We start from the raw sequence: 17,219 nt of genomic DNA on the forward strand, positions 1-17,219 counted from the left end.
AGGTCCTAGATGATCATGCTCACCACTCCAACCGGATGTCTAGCTTGTATCGCTTCCAATTTGGTTAAATTGCATCTGCTTAGCTTACACATTATACCTTTGAATATGACATGCCTTTCTGTTTTTGGTACATACTAGTACATCTGTGTATTAACCATGTTCGTACATCAAACTAATGTTCTTGTGTATCTCTCATCAATCACTTATGACGAGGCAGGCAGGCAAGGGGACTACTCCTCATTTAAAGAATGCAACGTCAGCCTCCCGACATGTTTCTCAAGAAACTGAAATGCTAGATGAAGATAGTAAACGTAGCTCTATAGTTGATTACAACATTTCCCCTGCACTAGCATCGCATGTGCTTGCTCTAACTTGGCAGCATGATATGTGGTTGCATGTTGCATATGGTGTCTAGATTGTAATTCTTCCAATCTGGTTAAACTGCATGTGCTAGTCTGCTTAGCTTATACATTATACCTGTTAATGTGACATGCCTTCCTGTATTTAGTACATAGTACATCTGTCTATTAAGCATGTCCTTACATAAATCTATTATTTTTTGTATCCCGCATCAATCAACATGACGAGAGACCTTTAGTATATGAAGTGCGATATTAGTTGCATCTTTCATATGATTTATAGCATGCGCTGCTTCTAATTTGTTGAAATTCCATTTATGATGGGATGCTTTTAACTTGGCAGAGTCATATTGGTTGCATCTTTCATCTGGTGTCTAGCTTGCATTGCTTCTTATTTGCTGGAATGGTTTCTGCTTAGTTTACACAAACAGTTGTGAACACGCCATGCCGTCCTGTTTTTCGTACATATTCCATCCTGGTATCATGTGTTTGCCTTACATCAAAGTAGTGATTGTTAGTATCATGCATGAATGAGTTCTGAAGAGAGAATTTTATTGCTTTTTCTTGTCAGTTTTACTTGACAATTCAAAATCAATAAAGCGGAAGGAAGTTAGCAAGGCAGCGGATAAAGTTGCTCCTTCCGAACGGAGGGCCTCTACAGTTTCTACTCCTCCACACCCCCAAGATGATTTCCAAGACAACACATGCATAGACACTCAACAAAGAAGTGTTTATGATGAGCACGTCTCCCCTAGTGCAGCATCACCGGTGCTCCCTATAACTTGGCACTGTTATATGTGGTTGCATGTTATGTGTGATGTCTAGCTTGTATTGCTTCTAATTTTGTTGAATTCCATCTGCTTACTTTACACATTATAATTGAATAAGACACGTGTTCCTGTTTCTAGAACATACAATATCTGTCTATCACACCATGTTCTTACATCAAATTACTACTGTTGTGTAACCTACAACAATCACTTATCATAAGACACGTTTGACTTCAGAGTGTGATATAGGTTACATCCCACATTCTTTTCTAGCTTGTATTACTAATATATTGAAATGGCACTTATGATGAGACAGTTTTAACTTGGTAGAGTGATATTCGTTGCATCTTTCATATGGTGTCTAGCTTTCATTGCTTCTAATTTGTTGAAATGCCTTCTCCTTAGTTTACACATCATAAGCTGTGAATATGCAATTGAAGGAAATATGCCCTAGAGGCAATAATAAAGTTATTATTTATTTCCTTATATCATGATAAATGTTTATTATTCATGCTAGAATTGTATTAACCAGAAACATAATACATGTGTGAATACATAGACAAACTTAGTGTCACTAGTATGCCTCTACTTGACTAGCTCATTAATCAAAGATGGTTATGTTTCCTAACCATGAACAAAGTGTTGTTATTTGATTAACGAGGTCACATCATTAGTTGAATGATCTGATTGACATGACCCATTCCATTAGCTTAGCACCCGATCGTTTAGTATGTTGCTATTGCTTTCTTCATGACTTATACATGTTCCTATGACTATGAGATTATGCAACTCCCGTTTGCCGGAGGAACACTTTGTGTGCTACCAAACGTCACAACGTAACTGGGTGATTATATGGGCATCCAGGTCCCGCTATTGGTTATTGACCGGAGATGTGTCTCAGTCATGTCTACATTATTCTCGAACCGTAGGGTCCGCACGCTTAACGTTACAATGACGGTTATTATGAGTTTATGCATTTTGATGTACCGAAGTTAGTTCGGAGTCCTGGATGTGATCACGGACATGACGAGGAGTCTCGAAATGGTCAAGACATAAAGATTGATATATTGGAAGCCTATATTTGGACATCGGAAGTGTTCCGGGTGAAATCGGGATTTTACCGGAGTACCGGGAGGTTACCGGAACCCCCCGGGAGCCATATGGGCCTTAATGGGCCTTAGTGCAAAGGAGAAAAGGGCACTAACACTTCCTATGTTTGTTGTTGGACTAGCACCTAGGCGCAAGAGGAAACAAACATCAGGGATAATGCTCGATAGGTTAAATAAATCTAGAGGAGGAAGAATGGAGATCCGTTTTGAGGCAGTTTTAAAAAGGCCACGTGATGCTACAGAGTCAGCCAAGTTAGTATCAGAGGCAGCGGTTGCTGTTAGGTGTCATGTACGTATCCTCCCAACATGGATTTAGCACAGGAATGACAAAGACGAAACCCAGTTCAACATCTTCCTCGACCATTTATCTGTAAGTATGGTTATGTATGGAAACTAGTAATATCGTCTTGCTTTGTCCAATACTTTCTAGGTTGTTGATAATGAGACTCCCATAATTTTCAACAGATGAGTTTCAAGTTGGATAGCCAAGATGATGCAACCAGACAAGCTTGCACCCATGTTTCCAAGTCTGCTCTGTGACAGTATCGGTATAACTTGAGGAAAACTCACTTTGAAGGCAAGGCTAACAGTGAACTTGCCCAAACATCTCTATTGGAAAATATATCCGATGAAGATTGGAGAGGCCTCGTTAAACACTGGTTCGATCCAAAGTATCAGGTACATTATATATATGTCATCAGATCACATGTTGAAGTCCTATTTATGCATGTGCCACACAAATCTATCTTCTTGTAGATGAACTGTTCAAAGAACAAGGCCAACCGTACAAAAGTGAAATTCCAACAGACGATAGGATCTCGTAGCTATATTGCACACTGCGAGGCTCTTGTAATTAGCTGCTATTTCACTCTTTTCGTTGTACCATATTATCATATCTATATTGACTTGTTCCAAATGCAGAGGAAAGCCCGCAAGGACCAAAAAGTACCTGAACCAAATGCTATGGAAATCTTCAAGGACTATCACACCAGCAAGAAGAAGGGCATGACTACACCAGTCAAAGCTGCTGTTGTAAGTCCTTAATCCTCATGCCTTTTAACTACTACTTACTCTGACTTGTGCCTTGAACTGCATGGTTTGCAGCCAATGTCTATTACTCTTTTCAATTTTATACACACTTGTCTTAGCATATCATTGCACCTTACAAGGTTTAAAAGAGAGGAGTGATGTTCCTTTGATCTTGACCCGTAATCTAGTTCCGTGCTGGACTTGCCCACACAACGTTACAATTGCCTGTTTGTCTGTTCTCAGTTGTTTTGTGATATGAATGACGTCATACTATGCTTACCGTATTATAAACTTCGTCTCTTTATCCTTAGCCCTCAATACAATGTGAAGAAATAGAAAATACATTAGCGATGGTACATGGTCATATGTTTGGAACCTGGTTTTATTATGTACTTTGCAATAAAATACAACTAATATTTTACATGGGTTCACTAGAATAAGTTCTGTATATAGACCAAAGCTATTTTGTTTGGTTTTGCTGCCTCCTTAATATCTTCTATTCTGGTACTACTAATGTATAACCTCAACTTTTCAGCGAGCTATGGAAAAAATGGTGGAACCGCCACCTTCTAAAGGTGGCGAGGCAACTATAACCGCAATGTCAGCTCTTGCTGTAGTGGCTCAGTACATGTCCACTAACAGTGCCAAAAGCACATTCCTGCGTAATACTGGGTTGGTTGTTAAGGCAACATCGTCCAAACTGCCTCATGATCAAGATATGCAAGCTCAAAGCAATGTTGTATCTGCCCTCCAGACACAAGTCCATTCCCTAACAGAGACCCTTTGTGAAACAAGGAGAAACATTGCTCAATGTCGTCAAGATATGCATGGTTTTGAAACCAGACTATCAGACATTTGCTATGTTGTTCAGGAGCCTAGGGGAAATGAAGGCGAGGGTTATGGTGCTCCATCGGACAATACAGCATGAAAACGTAACAGTTAGGTCAAATGAAATGAGCTTCTGAACTTCTGGTGGTGCATTTATCTGCTAGACTGTTAAATTTTATGCCAACCTTCCTTTTGTTATATAGATGTAATTTATTTTGGTGCGATACAAAATTTATTCTTAACGTGTAGCCACCGCCTGAAGAAAATAGCAAGCCATTTTTGTATAATGTAGGGTGTTCCCTATATTTGCACTGGTGGCGATCTTTGATGCCGAGTGGATGTAATCTGTGCAATCGCCATAATAGCCTAGCGTTAGTTTCGGCCTTATTTATTTCCTAGTCTTCTTTTTCCCTGGTTTTCTAGTGGCCGCAACTACCATGGGCCATATACGGGCCGTAGGATCCATGGGTCTCCTACGGGCCGTCGATAAATTGGCCTGTAATCGGTGGGCCTCGGGCCGTTGGATAAATGGGTCTACATGGGCCATAATCGGGCGTAATTGGTATCGGCCCAGCATGGTAACATGCCGTTAACAGGCCGTAGAACAGCAAAGGCTTAATTCTGTCACAGGCATAACAGGTCGTTAATGGGCCAGAATATAGGACGGGCTGGAAACGGCGCAACGGGTTAACAGGCCAGAAACGGGCCGACTCTTGCCATGGGCCGAATTTGGCCCATTAGGGTAACAGACTAGTAACGGGCCGACTCTTGCCATGGGCCGAATTTGGCCCATTAGTGGAATAGGCCAGTAACGGGCCAACTCTTGCCATGGGCCGAATTTGGCCCATTAGGGGAACATGCCAGTAACGGGCTGGAAGTAATCGAGGGCCGAAAAGGAGCCCAAGAACGTATGGGCCGTCAATAGGCCGAAAGCTAACACGGGCTGGAAACGGACCATGTAAATCACGGGCCGTTAATGGGTATAAAGAAAATTACTGTTCATTATGGGCTAGAGTCACCGTGGGCCTTTACCTGGTCCGGCCTATTATGGCACATGAAAATCTTGTGGGCCTTTACCTGGGCCGGCCCATTATGGCCCATGAAATCTTGTGGGCCTTTAGCTGGGCCAGCCCATTAGGGTCCACACAATCTCATGGGCCTTTAGCTGGGCCAGCCCATTAGGGTCCGCAAAATCTTGTGGGCCTTTAGTTGGGCCGTCCATTTAAACTTGTTGGGCCGTGCCACGTGTCGACGTATCATAGGCGCCTTCTGTCCAGTGAGTGGATGACATCTGTCCCGACGATGAGCCGACACGCGTTTCCTCTAGCCAATGATGATTTTACACGTGGAAAATCCCCATTGGTCGGGGCTGTTAATGGGTTATCGGATCCAAAACCCGACCCGGTAGTTTAACGGCGTTCCGTTACGCTGGATGCCACGTGTCGGTCACCCTTGACGAAAGAACTTCTGTGACCCGCGATTTATCGTCATGGAAGTGGACACTTCCGTGATGATAATTTTGGTAATGTCATGGAACACTTCTACGACAGCACATGTATGACTATCTTGATTCTGTCATAAATTTGTCATGGATGTACATGCATGACAAAAAAAGCGACCTACTGTGACAAACATGTATCATCACGGAAGTGTATTTTTTTGTAGTGCATTGTCCCTTCTTTCTTTTTCTCTCATTTTTTGGGCCTTCTCTTTTATTATGGCCTTTCTCTCTTTTTTTAATTCCTCACTTGGGACAATGCTCTAGAAAATGATGATCATCACACTTCTATTTATTTACAACTCAATGATTACAACTCGATGCTAGAACAAAAGATGACTCTATATGAATGCCTCCGACGGTGTACCGGGATATGCAATGAACCAAGAGTGACATGTATGAAAGAATTATGAATGGTGGCTTTGCCACAAAGACTATGTCAACTACATGATCATGCTAAGAAATATGCCAATGATGAATGTGTCATGATGAACGGAATGGTGGAAAGTTGCATGGCAATATATCTCGGAATGGCTATGGAAATGCCATAATTGGTAGGTATGGTGGATGTTTTGAGGAAGATATAAGGAGGCTTATATATGAAAGAGAGTATCATATCACGGGGTTTGGATGCACCGGTGAAGTTTGCACCAACTCTCTATGTGAGAAAGGGTAATGCACGTTACCGAAGAGGCTAGCAATGATGGAAGGGTGAGAGTGCGTATAATCCATGGACTCAACATTAGTCATAAAGAACTCACATACTTATTGCAGAAATCTAAAAGTCATCAAAAACCAAGCACTACGCACATGCTCCTAGGGGGATAGATTGGTAGGAAAAGACCATCACTCGTCCCCGACCGCCACTCATAAGGAGGACAATCAAAGAACACCTCATGTTTTAAATTTGTTACATAACATTTACCATACGTGCATGCTACGGGACTTGCAAACTTCAACACAAGCATTTCTCAAATTCACAACTACTCAACTAGCACGACTTTGATATTATTACCTCCATATCTCAGAACAATCATCAATCATCAAACTTCTCTTAGTATTCAAAACACTCATAAGAATTTTTTTACTAATCTTGAATACCTAGCATATTAGGATTATTTAAGCAAATTACCATGCTATTTAAGACTCTCAAAATAATCTAAGTGAAGCATGAGAGATCAATAGTTTCTATAAAACAAATCCACCACCATGCTTTAAAAGATATAAGTGAAGTACTAGAGCAAAACTATATAACTCAAAAGATATAAGTGAAGAACATAGAGTATTCTAACAAATTCTAAATCATGTATGGCTCTCTCAAAAGGTGTGTACAGCAAGGATGATTGTGGTAAACTAAAAAGCAAAGAGTCAAATCATACAAGATGCTCCAAACAAAACACATATCATGTGGTGAATAAAAATATAGCTCCAAGTAAAGTTATCGATAGAAGTAGACGAAAGAGGGGATGCCTTCCGGGGCATTCCCAAGCTTTGGCTTTTAGGTGTCCTTAGTTTATCTTGGGGGTGCCATGGCCATCCCCAAGCATAGGCTCTTGCCCCTCCTTGTTCCACAATCCATCAAATCTTTACCCAAAACTTGAGAACTTCACAACACAAAACTTAAAGTAGAAAATCTCGTGAGCTCCATTAGCGAAAGAAAACAAAATACCACTTCAAGGTACTGTAATGAACTCATTATTTATTTATATTGGTGTTAAACCTACTGTATTCCAACTTCTCTATGGTTTATAAACTATTTTACTACCCATAGATTCATCAAAATAAGCAAACAACACATGAAAAACAGGATCTGTCAAAAACAGAACAGTCTGTAGTAATCTGTAGCTAGCGCAAGATCTGGAACCCCAAAAATTATAAAATAAATTTCTGGGCGTGAGGAATTTATCTATTAATAATATTAAAAAATAATTAACTAAATATCACTTTCCAAAGAAAACTGGCAATAATTCTCGTGAGCGCTAATGTTTCTGTTTTTTACAGCAAGATATCAAGACTTTCCCCAAGCCTTCCCAACGGTTCTACTTGGCAGAAACACTAAATAAACACAAAAAACACAACCAAAACAGAGGCTAGGTAAATTATTTATTACTAAACAGGAGAAAAAAGCAAGGAATAAAAAATAAAATTGGGTTGCCTCCCAACAAGCGCTATCGTTTAACGCCCCTAGCTAGGCATAAAAAGGATAGATCTAGGTATTGCCATCTTTGGTAGGCAATCCATAAGTGGCTCCCATAATATATTCATAAGGTAATTTAATTTTATTTCTAGGAAAGTGATCCATTCCTTTCCTTAACGGAAATTGGAATCTAATATTTCCTTCCTTCATATCAATAATTGCACCAATCGTTCTAAGGAAAGGTCTACCAAGAATAATAGGACATGAAGGATTGCAATCTATGTCAAGAACTATAAAATCTATGGGCACATAATTCCTATTTGTGACAATAAGAACATCATTGATTCTTCCCATTGGTTTCTTAATAGTGGAATCCGCAAGGTGCAAGTTTAAAGAGCAATCATCAAAATCACGGAAACCTAACAAATCATACAAAGTTTTTGGAATCATGGAACCACTAGAACCCAAATCATATAAAGCATAGAACTCATGATCTTTAATCTTAATTTTAAAAGTTGGTTCCCACTCATCATAAATTTTTCTAGGGATAGAAACTTCCAACTCAAGTTTTTCTTCATAAGATTGCATCAAGGCAGCAACGATATGTTTAGTAAACGCTTTATTCTGACTATAAGCATGAGGAGAATTTAGCACGGATTGCAACAAGGAAATACAATCAATCAAAGAGCAATTTTCATAATTAAATTCCTTGAAATCCAAAATAGTGGGCTTAGCAACATCTAGGGTTTTAATTTCTTCAGTCCCACTTTCATCAAATTTAGCATCAAGATCTAAAAACTCCGAATTTTTTGAACGCCTTCTAGGTAAAGGTGGATCATATTCAGTCCCATCATTATCAAGATTCATATTGCAAAACAAAGATTTAATAGGGGACACATCAATAACTTTTAGATATTCATCTTTATTCTCATAAAAATCTGGTTTAGCGGCCATCCTATTAACTAAGGTAGCCTGCTTATCCGAAATTTCAGCAGTCAATTTCTCAAGACGAGCAATTTGGAATCTTAAACCATCAAATTCTTTAGACATATCATCGAGCTCTTTATTCGTAAAACTCATAAAACTTTTTTGTTCCGTAAGCTTGTTTCTAAAGAAACTATTATGCTCAAATTGCAAAACCATAAAACTCCCGACGTTGTTTTCGATTTCTTCTAACCTTTTAAGGTGAAGATCACCAAATCGGGGAAGAGCCATCGAGACAGGCAGGCAAACCAACACACAAGCAAACAAAAAGCAAGCGGGCAAAAAGAGGCAAATAGAGAAAGAGAGGGAGGATAGAGAGAGAGGGGGCGAATAAAACGGCAAGGGTGAAGTGGGGGAGAGGAAAACGAGAGGCAAATGGCAAATAATGTAATGCGGGAGATAAGGTTTGTGATGGTTACTTGGTATGTTTGACTTTTGCGTAGACTCCCCGGCAACGGCGCCAGATATCTTCTTGCTACCTCTTGAGCACTACGTTGGATTTCCTTGAAGAGGAAAGGATGATGCAACAAAGTAGCGTAATTCCCTCAGTGTTTGAGAACCAAGGTATCAATCCAGTAGGAGGCTACGTGCGAGTCCCTCGTACCTGCACAAAACAAATAACTCCTCGCAACCAACGCGATAAGGGGTTGTCAATCCCTTCACCATCACTTACGAGAGTGAGATCTGATAGATCTGATAAGATAATATTTTTGGTATGTTTGTGCAAAGTAAAATAAAAGCTAAGTAAAAGCAAAGGAAATAACTAAGTATTGGAAGATTAATATGATGAAGATAGCCCCCGGGGGCCATAGGTTTCACTAGTGGCTTCTCTCAAGAGCATAAGTATTTTACGGTGGGTGAACGAATTAGTATTGAGCAATTGACAGAATTGAGCACAGTTATGAGAATATCTAGGTATGATCATGTATATAGGCATCACGTCCAAGACAAGTAGACCGACTCCTGCCTGCATCTACTACTCTTACTCCACTCATCGACCGCTATCCAGCATGCATCTAGAGTATTAAGTTCATGGAAACAGAGTAACGCCTTAAGCAAGATGACATGATATAGAGGGATAAATTCATGCAATATGATAAAAACCCCATCTTGTTATCCTCGATGTCAAGAATACAATACGTGCCTTGCTGCCCCTATTGTCACTGGGAAAGGACACCCCAAGATTGAACCCAAAGCTAAGCACTTCTCCCATTGCAAGAAAGATCAATCTAGTAGGCCAGACCAAACTAATAATTCAAAGAGACTTGCAAAGATAACTAATCATACATAAAAGAATTCAGAGAATATTCAAATGTTGTTCATAGATAATCCTGATTATAAACCCACAATTCATCGGTCTCAACAAACACACCGCAAAAAGAAGATTACATCGAATAGATCTCCACAAGAGAGGGGGAGAACATTGTATTGAGATCCAAAAAGAGAGAACAAGCCATCTAGCTAATAACTATGGACCCGAAGGTCTAAGGTAAACTACTCACACTTCATCGGAGGGGCTATGGTGTTGATGTAGAAGCCCTCCGTGATGGATGCCCCCTCCGGCGGAGCTCCGGAACAGGCCCCAAGATGGGATCTCGTGATACATAAAGTTACGGCGGTGGAATTAGGGTTTTGGCTCCGTCTCTGATCGTTTGAGGGTACGTAGGTATATATAGGAGGAAGGAGTACGTCGGTGGAGGAATAGGGGACCCACAAGGGTGGAGGGTGCGCCTGGGGGGGTGGGGTAGGCGCGCCCCCCTACCTCGTGGCCTCCTCCTTTATTTCTTGACGTAGGGTCCAAGTCTCCTGGATCATGTTCGGTGAGAAAATCACGTTCCCGAAGGTTTCATTCCGTTTGGACTCCGTTTGATATTCTTTTTCTTTGAAACCCTAAAATAGGAAAAAAAAACAACAATTATGGGTTGGGCCTCCGGTTAATAGGTTAGTCCCAAAAATAATATAAAAGTGGATAATAAAGCCCAATAATGTCCAAAACAGTAGATAATATAGCATGGAGCAATCAAAAATTATAGATACGTTGGAGACGTATCAGCGCCTTCCACCCTCGTGGGCCCCTCGTTGCTCCACCGACCTACGTCTTCCTCCTATATATATCCACGTACCCCCAAACATCCAGGAGCACCACAAAAACCTAATTCCACCGCTGCAACCTTCTGTACCCGAGAGATCCCATCTTGGAGGGGGCATTGATCATGGAGGGCCTCTAGGTACATCAACTCCATGGCCTCTCCGGTGATGTGTGAGTAGTTTACTTTAGACCTTCAGGTCCATAGTTATTAGCTAGATGGCTTCTTCTCTCTCTTTGGATCTCAATACAAAGTTCTCCTCGATTTTCTTGGAGATCTATTCGATGTAATCTTCTTTTGCGGTGTGTTTGTCGAGATCCAATGAATTGTGGGTTTATGATCAAGCTTATCTATGAACAATATTTGAATCTCCTCTGAATTCTTTTATGTATGATTGGTTTATCTTTGCAAGTCTCTTTGAATTATCAGTTTGGTTTGGCCTACTAGATTGATCTTTCTTGCAATGGGAGAAGTGCTTAGCTTTGGGTTCAATCTTGCGGTGCTCGATCCCAGTGACAGAAAGGGAAACGACACGTTTTGTATTGTTGCCATCGATGATAAAAAGATGGGGTTTATATCATATTGCATGGGTTTATCCCTCTACATCATGTCATCTCACTTAAAGCATTACTCTATTCTTATGAACTTAATACTCTAGATGCATGCTGGGTAGCGGTCGATGTGTGGAGTAATAGTAGTAGATGCAGAATCGTTTTGGTCTACTTGTTGCAGACGTGATGCCTATATACGCGATCATACCTAGATATTCTCATAACTATGCTCAGTTCTATCAATTGCTCGACAGTAATTTGTTTACCCACCGTAATACTTATGCTCTTGAGAGAAGCCACTAGTGAAACCTATGGCCCCCAGGTCTATCTTCCATCATATTAATCTTCCAACACTTAGTTATTTCTATTGTCGTTTATTTTACTTTGCATCTTTATTTCTCTTTATCATAAAAATACCAGAAATATTATCTTATAGATCTATAAGATCTCACTCTTGTAACTGACCATGAAGGGATTGACAACCCCTTTATCGCATTAGTTGTCAGGTTCTTATTTGTTTGTGTAGGTGCGTGGGACTCGAGCATGATCCCCTATTGGATTGATACCTTGGTTCTCAAAAACTGAGGGAAATATTTATGCTACTTTACTGCATCACCCTTTCCTCTTCAAGGGAGAACCAACGCAATGCTCAAGAGGTAGCACTCTCCCTCTGAAACCCTGTAGAAGGTCTGCAATCAAACAAGACAAGACTGATTAGTACAATCACTAGGTAGTGTTGATTTTTAATTCTGTAAAGGAGAAATTACCCAAAACCGACGGAACACAATGTCGGCCACCGTCTCGCAGAAGACACCAGCGACCATCTCCTCTGCCGGGGCCGGGGCAACCGAGTACAGCTCCCAGCTCAGTCCTAGCTGTGGAACCTGACCCTCACCGGGCAACGTGACCCACCCAGGGAAGTGCTGCCGGCAAAGCACACCAAGGACATGGTTGGGCCTACGGACACCACGAGGGGGGGGGGTACCCAGCCCCTGCAGTATGACAAGGCCAACACATTAGATATTAATTTGAAGAAACATGAGGGAAAAGGTTAAAAAAGAGTAAATGCACTTACTTCAACCCATTAGACGCAATCAACCACCTCTGGTCGGGGGTCGTCGGCACGGGCGGGAGCTTTGTACAGCCACGCTTGTAGACCTTCTTGCCCTTCTCAACCAGCTCATCGTCGCTGTAGCTATCATCAGAAAAGGTGTCCTCGCTACCATCAGTAGGGCCACTAGCCCCTGGAGTCTAGCGGGAAGATGACTCCGGGACCGAGTCTCGTGGGAAGAAGACTTCGAGACCGGAGTCTTCTGGGACGAAGACTCTGGGAGCGGACTCACGTGGGGTGAAGGATCGGCTACACGAGTCTGGTGGGGCGAAGGATCGGCGACCCGAGTCTGGTGGGGCGAAGGATCGGCGACCTGAGGCTCATGGACCGGAGTCCAAGACAAGTCCACGTCAGATGGAGCAGTCATGTGGTCGGGTTAATCAGCTGGGGGTGGCGGCGAGGAAGGTGTAGCAGCCTTCCTACCTCTCCCGCTTCCTCGTCCACCTCTAGCAGCCTTCTTCGTCCTCCCCAGACCTCTCCCAACCGAAGAAGAAGCGCCCACCACTACTGTCTGCATACTGTCTAGCAGCACTCTACAGAGTGGCTGGGCTGGAATAATGGAACCACCCCTCCTAGTAGCGCTCGCAGGAGGCTCGGGGCGCTCTAGACCCTTACCCACCATCCAGTAAACACCTGCAATGACAAAAAGTAAATGAAATTAGCACAACATAAAAAATTTGAATACCTGACATGAATAATATGTATATAATTTAAGTGTATCATTATCATGAACATAATAAAAAATTGAATACCTCACATTACTAATATTACTCTGAATCATCTATATATGTTGCGGGATCATTAAATGCATCATCATCATCACTATCAGTGACGTGCTCATCATCATCGTCAATAAATGCATCAACATGTGGAAGGCCTCCTTTACGTAATCATTCAAGCATTGACAGGTCATCTACAGTAGTAACTTCTTGTTCCGACTCTTCTTGTGTAACACCCAGGATGTAACTTGCCATATTTGTAAGTCCGACTCTGCCATTTTCGGTTCTAAGTTATGAGATTCCCTTCGTGGTTGGGTTTTTTCTTCGTTTTGCATTTTGTTCATGTCATGCATTTCATATCATGTCATCATGTGCATCTCATTTGCATACGTGTTCGACTCATGCATCCGAGCATTTTCCCCGTTGTCCGTTTTGCAATCCGACACTCCTACGTCCTCCGGCGCCTCCTTTTGCCTTTCGTGAGCGGGTGTTAAACATTCTCGGAATGGACCGAGATTTGCCAAGCGGCCTTGGTACACCACCGCCAGAGAGCCTGTCAAATTTCGTGTCATTTGGAGTCCGTTTGATACTCCAATGGTTAACCAGGGAACCGTAAAGGCCTTGTGTATGTTGCAGCCCAACACCCCTCCAAAACGGCCCAATAACCCTTCCAAACCACTCTGATGTCCTCCGCCATTGGATCACGATCGCGTGGTCGAAAACTACACTCCATTTGGACACTCCTACCTCCTCCAACCTATAAATATGTGCCCCTCCCGGATTTTCGCGTAGTCTAACCCTAAAAACGCCCTCCGCCGCCACCGGACGAAATCGCCGCTGCCACACAGCCACTAGCGTCGCGCTACATGGCCCGGATCTGCCTCCTCCGCCGCGGCCCGCCAGGCCCGTCGTGGGCCCGCGGGAGCCTGCGAGAGCCGCCACCGCTCTCTCCCGTACGCCGACGCCTGAGCGCTCGCGGGCTCCGCCGCCGCCCCGCTCCGCCGCGACGGCCGCCGCCTCCGCCACCAGTCGCCGGCGCCGCCGCCGTGCCATCGTTCCTCCACGCCGTGCCCGCGACCCCGCCGCCTCGCGCCTCCTCTCTGCCGCCGCCGGAGCTCGCACCACCGCGTCGGCGCTCCTCCGCCGCTGCCCGGATCCGGTCGCTCCGTCCTCCCCAGCGCCTCCTCCCACCGCCTCCGTCCCCGTCTGCTCCGGCGAAGGTCCAATGGACCTCGGGAGTCGCGCCCGAACCCTAGATCTGACCTGAGGTTGTCCCCGTTTTTCCTCCAAGTCATTTATTTGTTTGCATTCTGATGCCCTGTTCGTGATGCCATAACTTCTTGCATGTAGCTCCGTTTTGTGCGTGCAATATGTCGAAATGTTCATCATGAGATGCCCTTCATTTTGTTTCATTGGGTCTTGCGCATTTGAGTCCATCTTGAGGCCCAAATCGTGGATGTAAGAGTGCTGTATATTGTTAGTTGCTGTTACTTATCAGAGTATGAGGATTTGTCATTTTTGTCACATTTGTTGTGTGCTGCATTCAGGGACTTCGGATTTTACTAATCATTTCCCTGCTGTTATTTTTATGCCATGTAAACATGATGCTACAGTGAGATCCATGCTTGTTTTGAGTTGCTTTAGTAAGGATGATTTGTACATATGGTTGTGCTCTATCCATCCAAGCCCCTGTTTGTAATTATGGAGTGCCCTAGCATGTCTTAATCTTGCTCTACTTTTTCTATAAAATGTTCCTGGCAGATTGTTTACATGTTAATCAATTTTGCCTTGGTTGTTGTAGTTGATCCATGCTTGCTATGAACTTGCTCTTGCCATGGTTAGCTTCATGAACATGTATTCTTGCTAATGCTATGCCTAGTTTGTCATGAAAGGCTTTGTGATGAGTGATTTGAGCTCGCAAAGATGCCTTCATAACTCTGTTGATGCCATGCTCTATTTTCTGCTAAGTCTGAATCTGTTAACGGAACTTGCTAAGTTTACATGGGTGCCATCATATCTGCCGTGCCTTTTTGGCTCATGATCAATAAGGGACTTTTGTTATATGCATTTAGTAGTTTCATGCCATGCCTTTGTTTGTTATGATAAGTTCCTGTAGCATGTTGTTTGCTTGCTCTAAACATTGCTTCCTGATGTTAATTCCTGTCATGTTAGTATTTTCTCTAAGTCTGTGATGTTGATATCTTTTGCACTTTTGCCATGCTTGTTTGAACCTTCTCTGGTGTGATTTAGCCATTGCTCAGTGTTCATGTTTTGTCAAGCATCTTGAGTAGATCACTGCCATATGATTTGTTGCTATGTTGGAGTGCAGTAGCTTAGTTTCTTGTTGCATTCTAGATAGCATCGTGTTGTTAATCATAGAATTGTGCCATTCTTCTTTTGCTTGCCATTTGCAAACCGTGCATCCGATTCCGGTGATCTTTATATCGATTTTGACCGAAATCATCTCATCTTTCCAGCAGCACACTTGGTTTGCCAAGTTGATGCCTTGTTCATCCTTTTACTTCCGAAGCACGCATATGCATTGCATATGACATCCCGCATGTCATGCCATGTTTTGCATCATGTTGCTTGCGCATTGCACCGTGATTGATTGTTGGTCCTTTGCTTGTGTTTTTTCTTTGGGTAGAGCCAGGAGACGAGTAAGTGATTGAGGAACCTGTTGAGTACTCTTACGAGGATCAAGCTTTTGTCAACTCTGAGAACTTTGCAGGGAAGATGACCATACCTTCGAAATCACTTCTATCTTTGGTTGCTAGTTGTTTGCTCTATTGCTATGCCGCGATACCTACCACTCGATATATCATGCCTCCCATATTGCCATGTCAAGCCTCTAACCCACCTTTCCTAGCAAACCGTTGTTTGGCTATGTTACTGCTTTGCTCAACCCCTCTTATAGCGTTGCTAGTTGCAGGTGAAGTTGGAGTTTGTTCCTTGTTGGAACATGGATATTTGTTGGGATATAATTATTATATCTTCTTTACTTTAATGCATCTATATACTTGGTAAAGGGTGGAAGGCTCAGCCTTATGCCTGGTGTTTTGTTCCACTCTTGCCGCCCTAGTTTCCGTCGTACCGGTGTTATGTTCCTTGATTTTGCATTCCTTACGTGGTTGGGTGATAATGGGAACCCCTTGACAGTTTGCTTTGAATAAAACTCCTCCAGCAAGGCCCAACCTTGGTTTTACCATTTGCTACCTAAGCCTTTTTTCTCTTGGGTTCCGCGGACTCAAGGGTCATCTTTATTTTAAACCCCCAGGCCAGTGCTCCTCTGAGTGTTGGTCCAACCTGTCAGCTGCCGGTGGCCACCAGGGGCAACTCTGGTTTGGCCTACCGGAATCTTGGACAATCCGGTGTGCCCTGAGAACGAGATATGTGCAGCTCCTATCGGGATTTGTCGGCACATTCGGGTGGCTTTGTTGGTCTTGTTTTACCATTGTCGAAATGTCTTGTAACTGGGTCTTCCTGGGAGAAGGAATATCCTTCGTTGACCGTGAGTGCTTGTGATGGGCTAAGTTGGGACACCCCTGCAGGGATTTGAACTTTTGAAAGTCGTGCCCGCGGTTATGGGCAGATGGGAATTTGTTAATGTCCGGTTATAGAGAACTTGAAACATAACTTAATTAAAATGAATCAACTGCGTGTGTAGCCGTGAGGGTCTCTTTTTGGCAGAGTCCGGGAAGAGAACACGGTCTCGTGTTATGCTTGAACGTAAGTAGTTTCAGGATCACTTCTTGATCGTTATTAGCTTCCCGACCGTGCTTTTCTTCTCTTCTCACTCTCTTTTGTGTAAGTTAGCCACCATATATGCTAGTGCTTGCTGCAGCTCCACCTCACTACCCCTTTTCCTACCTTTAAGCTTAAATAGTTTTGATCACAAGGGTGTGAGATCGCTGAGTCCCCGTGACTCATAGATACTTCCAAACAGATGCAGGTGCCGATGATGCCAGTGCAGGGGACGCTACTGAACTCAAGTGGAAGTTCGATGAGGATTCGGGTCATTACTATGTTTCCTTTCC

This window comes from Triticum urartu, chromosome 1A (genome assembly GCF_056163025.1).
Source record: "Triticum urartu cultivar PI428250 chromosome 1A, HENAU_Tu73, whole genome shotgun sequence".
Lineage (NCBI taxonomy): Eukaryota > Viridiplantae > Streptophyta > Magnoliopsida > Poales > Poaceae > Triticum > Triticum urartu.